Source organism: Triticum urartu, chromosome 2A (assembly GCF_056163025.1).
Source record: "Triticum urartu cultivar PI428250 chromosome 2A, HENAU_Tu73, whole genome shotgun sequence".
Lineage (NCBI taxonomy): Eukaryota > Viridiplantae > Streptophyta > Magnoliopsida > Poales > Poaceae > Triticum > Triticum urartu.
The window spans coordinates 162,690,029-162,699,948 of record NC_141874.1 but is presented as its reverse complement, the minus strand read 5'-3'; the positions used below and the strand labels follow the sequence as shown (position 1 = coordinate 162,699,948).

Sequence of the window (9,920 nt, the reverse complement as noted above, 5' to 3'; positions counted from 1 at the left end):
TTCTATAGTTGAAATAAGTTTTAAAAAATGAAATGCCTTTGTAAGAGATGAGTTTTCGTACGAAACCTTGATACTTCAAAAGAGATTGTCTATTTTGTACACGAAGTGCATCTAGTTTTTTCCGTAACCCTCTCAACTTTTTAGCACATGTATGTGTGTGAAATGATGATACCATGCCAACTTTCAACCTTTTCAGAGTTCATTTGTAGTGCTTTTCAATTTCAGGGTCATTTAGCTAAAAAAACTCCAGTAAATGCATGGAAAATAGCAAATGAAGTCAGAAAGGGTTGAAAATTGATGACATGACTTTGAATGGTGCATACTGCACAAAAAGTCTGGCATTGAAATAAGTTAAAAAATGAAATGCCTTTGTAAGAGATGAGCTTTTGTTCGAAATCCCGATACTTCGAAAGAGGTTGTCCATTTTGTACACGAAGTGCATCCAGTTTTTGCCGTAACCCTCTCCACTTTTTAGCACATGCTTTGTGGGTGAAATGATGAAACCATGCCAACTTTCAACCTTTTCTGAGTTCATTTGTAGTGCTTTTCAATTTCAGGGTCATTTAGCTAAAAAATAGTAAATGCATGAAAAATAGCAAATGAAGTCCTACATAATGCATGAAATATTTTGTTTGGACATAATATTTCTTCGCATTTCAAATGCCAAAACACACACTATTACAAATATTCCCTTCGGTTTGTCCGATGTTGGACTTTCTAGATATATAAGTCCGCAAACTCACTAGAGAAGAAAGTGATGACGGTGAAGCCGGTCACATCCTAGAGTGGGATCTTGGGGTATAAAACTTTTTATTCACGTGTGTCCCTTTACGCCGTAACCATGGATAATCTTCATCATTTAACAGGATGCTCGGGTCAATATTCATTGTGAAGGGAGCAATTTCGTGAAACTTTTCATAATCTTCTGACATGTCTGTCTTTTCCTCCACTCCCACGATGTTTATTTTCCCTAAAAGAACTATGTGGCACTTTGGATCATCGTATGATGTATTAACTTCCTTATCTTTTCTTTTTCTTGGCTTGGTAGACATGTCCTTCACATAGAAAACCTGTGCCACATCATTGGCTAAGACGAATGGTTCGTCTGCGTATGCAAGATTGTTCAGATCCACTGTTGTCATTCCGTACTGCAGGTCTTCCTTTACCCCGCCTCCTGTCAGATTGACCCATTTGCACCAAAACAAAGGGACCTTCAAACCACGTCCATAGTCAAGTTCCCATGTCTCCTCTATGTACCCATAATATGTGTCCTTTGGCCTATTGGTGTTTGCTGCATCAAAGCGAACACCATTATTTTGGTTGGTGCTATTTTTATCTTGGGCGATCATGTAAAATGTATTCCCATTTATCTCGTACCCTTTGAAAGTCAATATAGTCGAAGATGGTAACTGGGACAGCAAGTACAGCTCATCTGCAACAGTGTCGTCATGCATGAGACGTGTCTGCAACCAACCGGCGGAAGTCCCCATTTGTTCACATGTAATCCATCCATCAGACTGCTCCGGGTGTTTGGAGCGTAGAATATTCTTGTGTTCCTTAATATATTGAGCCACCAAGGAGGAATTTTGTAGAACTGTGTAGTGTGCTTGCGCCCAAGAATGCTCGTCCTTACATATTACTTGGTCCTTTCCTAGCGTGCCTTTTCCACCTAGTCTGCCCTCATGCGGTGATTTAGGAACACCAATCGGCTTAAGGTTAGGAATAAAGTCAACAAAAAACTCAATGACCTCCTCTGTTTCGTGGCCCTTGGAGATGCTTCCTTCTGGCCTAGCACGGTTATGAACATATTTCTTTAAGACTCCCATGAACCTCTCAAAGGGCAACATATTGTGTAGAAATACAGGACCCGAAATGACAATCTCGTCGACTAGGTGAACTAGGACGTGCATCATGATATTGAAGAAGGATGGTGGGAACACCAACTCAAAACTAAAAAGACATGGCACCAAATCATTCTTTAAACTTGGTCTGATCTCTAGATCGATTACCTTCTGAGAGATTGCATTGAGGAATGCACATAGCTTCATAATGGCTAATCGAAGGTTTTCCGGTAGAAGCCCCCTCAATGCAACCGGAAGTAGTTTCATCATAATCACGTGGCAGTCATGAGACTTCAGGTTCTGGAAATTTTTCTCTGCCATATTTATTATTACATTTATATCCGACGAGAAGCCATATGGGACCTCCATACTGAGCAGGCATTCAAATAAGATTTCCTTCTCTTCTTTGCTAAGAGCATAGCAGGCATGACCATGATACTACTTTGGATGCATGCCGACTTTCCGTGCATATGTTGCTAGTCTTTCCATGCCTCTGGTGTATCTTTTGTCTTCCCATACACGCCCAAGAAGCCTAGCAGGTTCACACAAAGATTCTTCGGCACGTGCATCATGTCGATTGCAAAGCGGACCTCTAGGTCTTTCCAATAGGGTAGGTCCCAAAATATAGATTTCTTCTTCCACATGGGTGCGCGTCCGTCAGCGTCATTCAGAACAGATTGTCCGCTAGGACCCTTTCCAAAGATTACTTTTAAATCCTCGACTATATCAAGTATATCATCACCAGTACGGCGGCGAAGCTTCTTTCGGTGATCTGCCTCACCTTTGAAATGCTTGCCTTTCTTTCTTACGGTATGCTTGACCAGAATAAATCGATGATGTACCAGGTACATAGTGCTCTTACATTTATCCAAATATATATTGTCGGTATCATCTAAACAATGCGTGCATGCGTGGTATCTCCTGTTTGTCTGTCCTGTAAGGTTACTGAGAGCATGCCAATCATTGATCGTTACAAATAGCAATGCATGTAGGTCAAATTCCTCATGTTTGTGCTCATCCCACACATGTACACCTTTTCCATTCCACAACTGTAAAAGTTCTTCAACTAATGGCCTTAGGTACACATCAATGTCGTTGTCGGGTTGCTTAGGGCGTTGGATGAGCACTGGCATCATAAGGAACTTCCGCTTCATGCACAACTAAGGCGGAAGGTTATAGATACATAGAGTCACAGGCCAGGTGCTATGATTGCTGCTCTGCTCCCCAAAAGGATTAATGCCATCTACACTTAAACCAAACCATACGTTCCTTGCGTCATCTGCAAAGTTCTCTCACTTTCTTTTGATTTTTCTCCACTACGACTCGTCATCGGGTACTCTCAACTTCCTTTCTTTCTTACGGTCTTCTTTGTGCCATCGCATCAACTTGGCATGCTCTTTATTTTAGAACAAATGTTTCAACCGTAGTATTATAGGAGCATACCACATCACCTTGGCAGGAATCTTCTTCCTGGGGCGCTCGCCCTCAACATCTCCAGGGTCATCGCAGCTGATCTTATAGCGCAATGCACTGCATATCGGGCATGCATTAAAATCGCCATACTCACTGCGGTAGAGGATGCAGTAATTAGGGCATGCATGTATCTTCTGCACCTCTAATCCTAGAGGGCATATAGCCTTCTTTGTTTCGTACGTACTGTCGAGCAATTCATTGTCCTTCGGAAGCATCTTCTTTAACATTATCAGCAACTTTTGAAATCCCTTGTCATATACACCATTCTCTTTCTTCCAGTGCAGCAATTTCAGTGTGGTACCCAACTTTTTCTTGTCATCTTTTAGCTTCTCCTTTTGACTTTGCTGTTTCTCTTTGCATCGGCAATGGCCCGACCAAGATCATCAGCGGGCTCATCTGATGCCTCTTCTTCAGCTTCTTCCCCCATTGTAGTACCATCGTATTCAGGGAACCCATGGCCAGGATAGCTGTCATCATCCTCTTCTAGGTGAACCCCTCTTTCTTCGTGCTTGGTCCAACAGTTATAGCCGGACATGAACCAGATGTAAACAGGTGAACGTGAATGGTTCTTTAGTTAGAGTAATTTTGACCATTCTTATAGACAACACATAAAACCATTCGGCCGCTTGTTTGCCTCAGCCGCAAGCAGAAAAGTATGCATGCCATTAATGAACTAGGGATAGCATCGGTCATCGTACATCCATTGCCGGCTCATCTTCATTACACAACACTCAAATGATCAAATTAATACAAGTTCATACACACTTGTTCTCATAAAACAACATACAAACTCTCTAGCTAAAGCATTTAAATGCAACAACAAATGTGATCAAGATCGCAACTAAGGTAACAATTGATCCAACAGCATAATGATAGCAAGCCTCATTATCAATGGCATATTTTCTAAATCTTCAAGCGCATTGCATCCATCTTGATCTTGTGATCATCGATGACATCGGCAACATACAACTCAAGTTTCATCTTCTCTTCTTCAATTCTATTAAATTTTTCTTTCAAATAATTGTTTTTTCAACTAAATTTAACTTCTTGACAAGAGGGTCGGTTGCAATTTCGGGTTCGCATACCTCCTAGATAAAAATATCTATGTCAACTTGATGGGCATAATTGTCATAAACATGAAATGCAACAAATAGTTATAAAAGAGAATATACCACATCCGAATCATAAACCGGACAAGGGCGACGGGGACGGATTTGCCACTATGTATAACAACAATGTACGGGTGAGAAAATTATACAAGTAACTATCTAAATCACACAAACATTATTTTTTTTATAAAAAGGATAAGAACAAGAGGCTCACAAAGGTGGTGTCGGCGACGGGACAGTGCGGGCGATCGACGGTGGTTAGGACGGGGACGGGAAGGCACTAAGTAAATCACACCTATATATGCAAACTAAGAAGTTAATTTGAGCTCAAATTGCATATAAATCAAATAAACTACCACATATAATTACTCTCAAACTAAAACCCACAAATCACTATACTTATAGAGCATTACAAGAGCTAATCTAGCAATGAGAGATGAAAGGACAAAGTTGCTAACCTTTGTGAACACTTGGATGGATGGGGTGCCTTCAAATCTTGACAAATTTTGGCAAAAATGGAGGTGAGCTCGAGAAAGAGGGGAAGAAAATAGAGAGGAGGGGAAAAACAGAGAGCTTCGCCTTGGGCTGGATGAAGCACTATATATAGTGATCTCTTTAGCCCCGGTTGGTTATACAAACCGGGACTAAAGGTGCACCTCTAGAGCCAGTTTGTGACAGGAACCAGGACTAAATGTGCTCATGGGGGCCCAAGCCTAACACAAGCTTGCCACCACCCCTTTAGTCCCAGTTCGTGGCACGAACCGAGACTAGAGGCACGCCACGAACTGGGACTAATGATGCATGCCCCCTAGCCATTGGAACTTGGACTAATGATCACATTAGTACGGAGCCGTTATCAAACCGAGATTAATGGGGCTCACATAAAGTCATTTTTCTACTAGTGCTAGGAGGTGCAAATTGTGACGCCCCCGATTTGACCGTACACTAATCATACACGCAAATGTGTACGACCAAGATCAAGGACTCACGGGAAGATATCACAACACAACTCTAGACACAAATAAAATAATACAAGCTCTATATTACAAGCCAGAGGCCTCGAAGGCTCGAATACAAATGCTTGAAGACACAAGAGTCAGCGAAAGCAACAATATCTGAGTACAGACATAAGTTAAACAAGTTTGCCTTAAGAAGGCTAGCACAAAAGTAGAAATGATCGAAAAGGCAAGGCCTCCTGCCTGGGACCTCCTAACTACTCCTTGAAGTCGAACTCCACGTAGAATCAACCTCGGGCTCCTCTGGCTCCTGGGCTCCATCACCTGGTCGTAACAACCGGGTACAGAAAGGGGAAAAGGAGGGAGCAAAGCAAACGTGAGTACTCATCCAAAGTACTCGCAAGCAAGGAGCTACACTACATATGTATTGGTATCAAATGAAAGGGGTAGTATATGTGGACTGAACTGCAGAATGCCAGAATAAGAGGGGGATTACTAGTCCTATCGAAGACTACGCTTCCGGCAGTCTTCATCTTGAAGCAGGAGAAGAGAGTAGATGGTAAGTTCACCAAGTAGAAACGTATAGCATAAACCTACCCGGTGATCCTCCCCTCGTCGCCCTGTGAGAGAGTGATCGCCGGTTGTATCTGGCACTTGGAAGGGTGTGTTTTATTAAGTATCCGGTTCTAGTTGTCATAAGGTCAAGGTACAACTCCGGGTCGTCCTTTTACCGAGGGACACGGCTATTCGAATAGATCAACTTCCCTGCAGGGGTGCACCACATTTCCCAACATGCTCGATCCCCTTTGTCCAGACACACTTTTCTGGGTCATGCCCGGCCTCGGAAGATCAACACATCGAAGCCTACCTAGGCACAACAGAGAGGTCAGCACGCCGGTCTAAATCCTATGGCACAGGGGTCTGGGACCATCACCCATTGCACACCTGCATGTTGCGTACGCGGCCGCTGAGCAGACCTAGCCTCCCTTATACAAGAGCAGGCGTTCCAGTCCAACCCGGCGCGCGCCCCTCAGTCACTGACGTCACGAAGGCTTCAGCTGATACCACGATGCCGAGTGCCCATAAATGTTCCCGCGTAGTTGGTTAGTGCGTATAGGCCAGTGGCCAGACTCAGATCAAATACCAAGACCTCGTTAAACATGTTATTTTGAAGTAACCGCGAACGCCGACCAGGGCAAGGCCCACCTCTCTCTTGGGTGGTCTCAACCTGCCCTGTTGCTCCGCCACAAAGATCCACCCAGAGGGCTGACGGGACAAAGGTCCTTTCAGCCCCCAATCCGTGAATCACTCGCTGGTACTCTACGAGCCGACCCGACTTTAGTCATCACAGGTATCATACAATATGTATATAAGTATATACCCGTGATCACCTCCCGAGTGATCATGGCCCGATAGTATAGCATGACAGACGGATAAGAATGTAGGGCAAGTGACAATAAACTAGCATCCTATACTAACCATTAGGATTGCAGGTGAAGGTAACAACAGTAGTAGCAAGGACAGGCTATGCCTCAGGATAGGATTAACGGGAAGCAGTAACATGCTACACTACTCTAATGCAAGAAGTAGAGAGAAGAGTAGGCGAAATCTGGTGATCAAAGGGGGGGGCTTGCCTGGTTGCTCTAGCAAGTAGGGGTCGTCAACAACGTAGTCGAACGGGGCACCAGCAGCAGCGTCAGTCTCGTAGTCTATCGGAGAGAAGAGGGGGAAGAAACAATGAATATAATGCAAACAGATGCATAGCGATGCATGACATGACAAGTAGCGGTGCTAGGGGTGCCCTAACGCGGTATGAGGTGATACCGGTGAAGGGGGAAAACATCTGGGAAAATATCCCCGGTGTTTCCAGTTTTGCAGACAGATGAATCAGAGGGGAAAAGTTGCGTGTTTTCTATGCTAGGAATGCGTGGCGGTCGAACGGGCTGCGTATCCGGATTCGTCTCGTCGTTCTGAGCAACTTTCATATATAAATTATTTGCATCCGAGCTACGGTTTAAAAGATATGATTTTCTAAAGTTTTATTAATTTCCTGAATTTATTTATTTAAATCCAACATTATCCAGAACAGTGGACGATGACGCAAGCATGACATCAGCGTGACGTCAGCAAGTTAACTAGTCGGTTGACCAGTCAAACCAGGCAAGTGGGTCCACTTGGACCCACATGTCAGTGATAGTGCTAACTAACAGTTATTTTGACCTAACTAACCTAATTAGTGAGAGGGGCCCAGTAGTCAGTGAGAGATTAGGGTTTTAATTAAATAAACTATTTAATTAACTAATTATTCTTTTATTTATTTTGTTAATTGAGGTGGGGCCCATAGGTCAGTGGGACAGGGGTGTCCCAGTCAGCATTTGACTTAGTCAACTGGTCAACAGGGGGGTCGGGCCCACTGGCCAGTGACCCAGCGGGGTGGCCCCAGGTGGCCACGTCGGCATGGCACCGGAGAGAGCTCCGGCGAGCCTCTTCCGCGGCGGATCTACCCCGGAGCCGGGCGGGATTCGTCGCCCCCAGCGTCCATTTGATGCGCGGAAGGGCGCGTTCGAAAGGGGTGACAAGCCGCGTCTAGGGATGGCCACGGCAGCAGCTGGAGAGGCGGGGAAGAGCGCCGGTGACTAGCTGCAGCGGTGGCACCTTCGATCGTTCGACGGGGTCGACGTCGCAGCGCGTGGCAAGACACTTAAGGGCATGGGCCGCTTCGCCGCAAGGCCCTGAGCGCGACGCGGGGCTCCGTTGAGCTCGACGGTGTCAGTAGCGATGACGAGGAGCTCTGCGGCGGGGCCAAGCTTCGGCAGCAGCGGTGAGCGAGCTACGGGGCGGGAGCATTGCCGGAGAGGGAAGGGAAGGCGCGGGGCTCAACTAGCAGGCGCATGGAGGCCCGTCGATGGCTTAGAAGCTGCAGAACAGCGGTGGACCGGGCAGAGCTCACGGCGGCCAACGGAGACGGAGACGAAGGGGTCGTCATGGTTGTAGCTCCCCGACTCCAATCCAGTGGCGAGGTAGAAGAAGGCATGGCTGGTGGAGCTCATGGGCTAGCTCCTAGACGGCGGGGGCGATGGTGAGCGCGAGGGCGAGGGCGGCCATGGCGAGGACGGCATCAGGCACGAGTTGTGGAGAAAGGGGGCGATGCGAGGGAGGAAAGAGAGGCACTAGGGTTTCGTCCGCGGGGCAAGGAGGTCATGGCCGCCCTTGTAGACGCCGGTGAGAGGCGGATGGCCGACGCGTGCGGCACCCCGCGCCATGGACGACGCACCGGCGTCCAGCGCATTGGGGAACAGGAGGGGGAAGACGACGAGTGGGGGAGGCAGGCTGGGCCGGCCTGTTGGGTCGGTTGGCCCAGGGGGGTGGGGTTTCCTTTTCACTTTTTTTGTTAGTTTTGTTTTCTGTTTTTGTTCTTTTCCTTTTTATTTATTTTCTTTTATGTTTTAATTTAAGTTCCTCTATTATTTTAGTTTTATAAACTATAAAAGTAGTCCCTACTTTAGTGTTAATATAGGCTACTGCCACATAAGTTTGGGCAACTAAATAAAATAGTTTAATATTTTATTTAATGTAAAAGGCATTCAACTAATTGTTTTTGCTACTCTTTAAAACATTCTAGAGTATTTAACACTTTTATAAAAGTGTGGTTTCCCCACCAAATTTACCTATGCAATATTTGGTTCACTCCGAACATTTTAGTTTTAATTATTTGAAAACTTTTATTGTTTGCTTTTATTTTAAATTTGAAGTTTGAACTAGGTTTCGAACTGATGCGAGTTTATCCACAATAACTGAGGTGACGTGGCATCATTAGCGGGGGATCACTGTAGCTTAATTATCCGGGCGTCACAATTCTCCTCCACTACAAGAAATCTCGTCCCAAGATTCAAGAGGGGGACTAATGGGGAAAAGATTTGGTTACGAAATTCTAACGAGTCTTCTCGGCCTAGGTTGCTCTTCTCGAAGAGGTCGATCCATAGCATTGATGTCTTCATTCCTATGCATCAATGCATCATGATGAAATTGCCGTCCCGCCTTCAGAATCTTCACCAAACTTACGAAAGGATAAGAGGGGGGAAACTCTATAAGGACAGGTTCTAACAAGATTTAGCATCGGACGGATAACTCATGGCAAGAAGCATAAGTACCTCTCGAATTGAAACTTAAGAGGATATCGAGAGCAAAGTTAGAAGGTACCATGAGAAGTTCCAAACGGATAGGCAATCGTTCGATGTCTGAAACAGGGTGTGAAAGGGGTTCAGCGCATTAAGAATAAGTATTGCATCTGATACCAGAATAGATCACTAGGAATGTGGCTCGTGAATTGCATGCAAAGCCATGCGCGAGGAATAACTTTGGGAACAGGGGGTGTACAGGAGAGTCAGGTTTCGATCCTATGGAACTGTGGGTTATGGGCCCACCATGTGGGTTAAAAGTAGGAAGGGTGGTGACATCTTGCGTGATCATGTAAGCAAGGCATGTCAGAGGATTGCCTGTCATTTATGTCGGCAACAACATCGGTACCAAGGGCGAGGGAC

The 9,920-nt window shown here is 45.4% G+C and overlaps 1 pseudogene; it reads right to left on the bottom strand.

The window, feature by feature from the left end:
* Nucleotides 1–773: 773 nt before the first annotated feature.
* Nucleotides 774–8,429, bottom strand: LOC147984394 (uncharacterized; annotated as a pseudogene).
* Nucleotides 8,430–9,920: the final 1,491 nt, after the last annotated feature.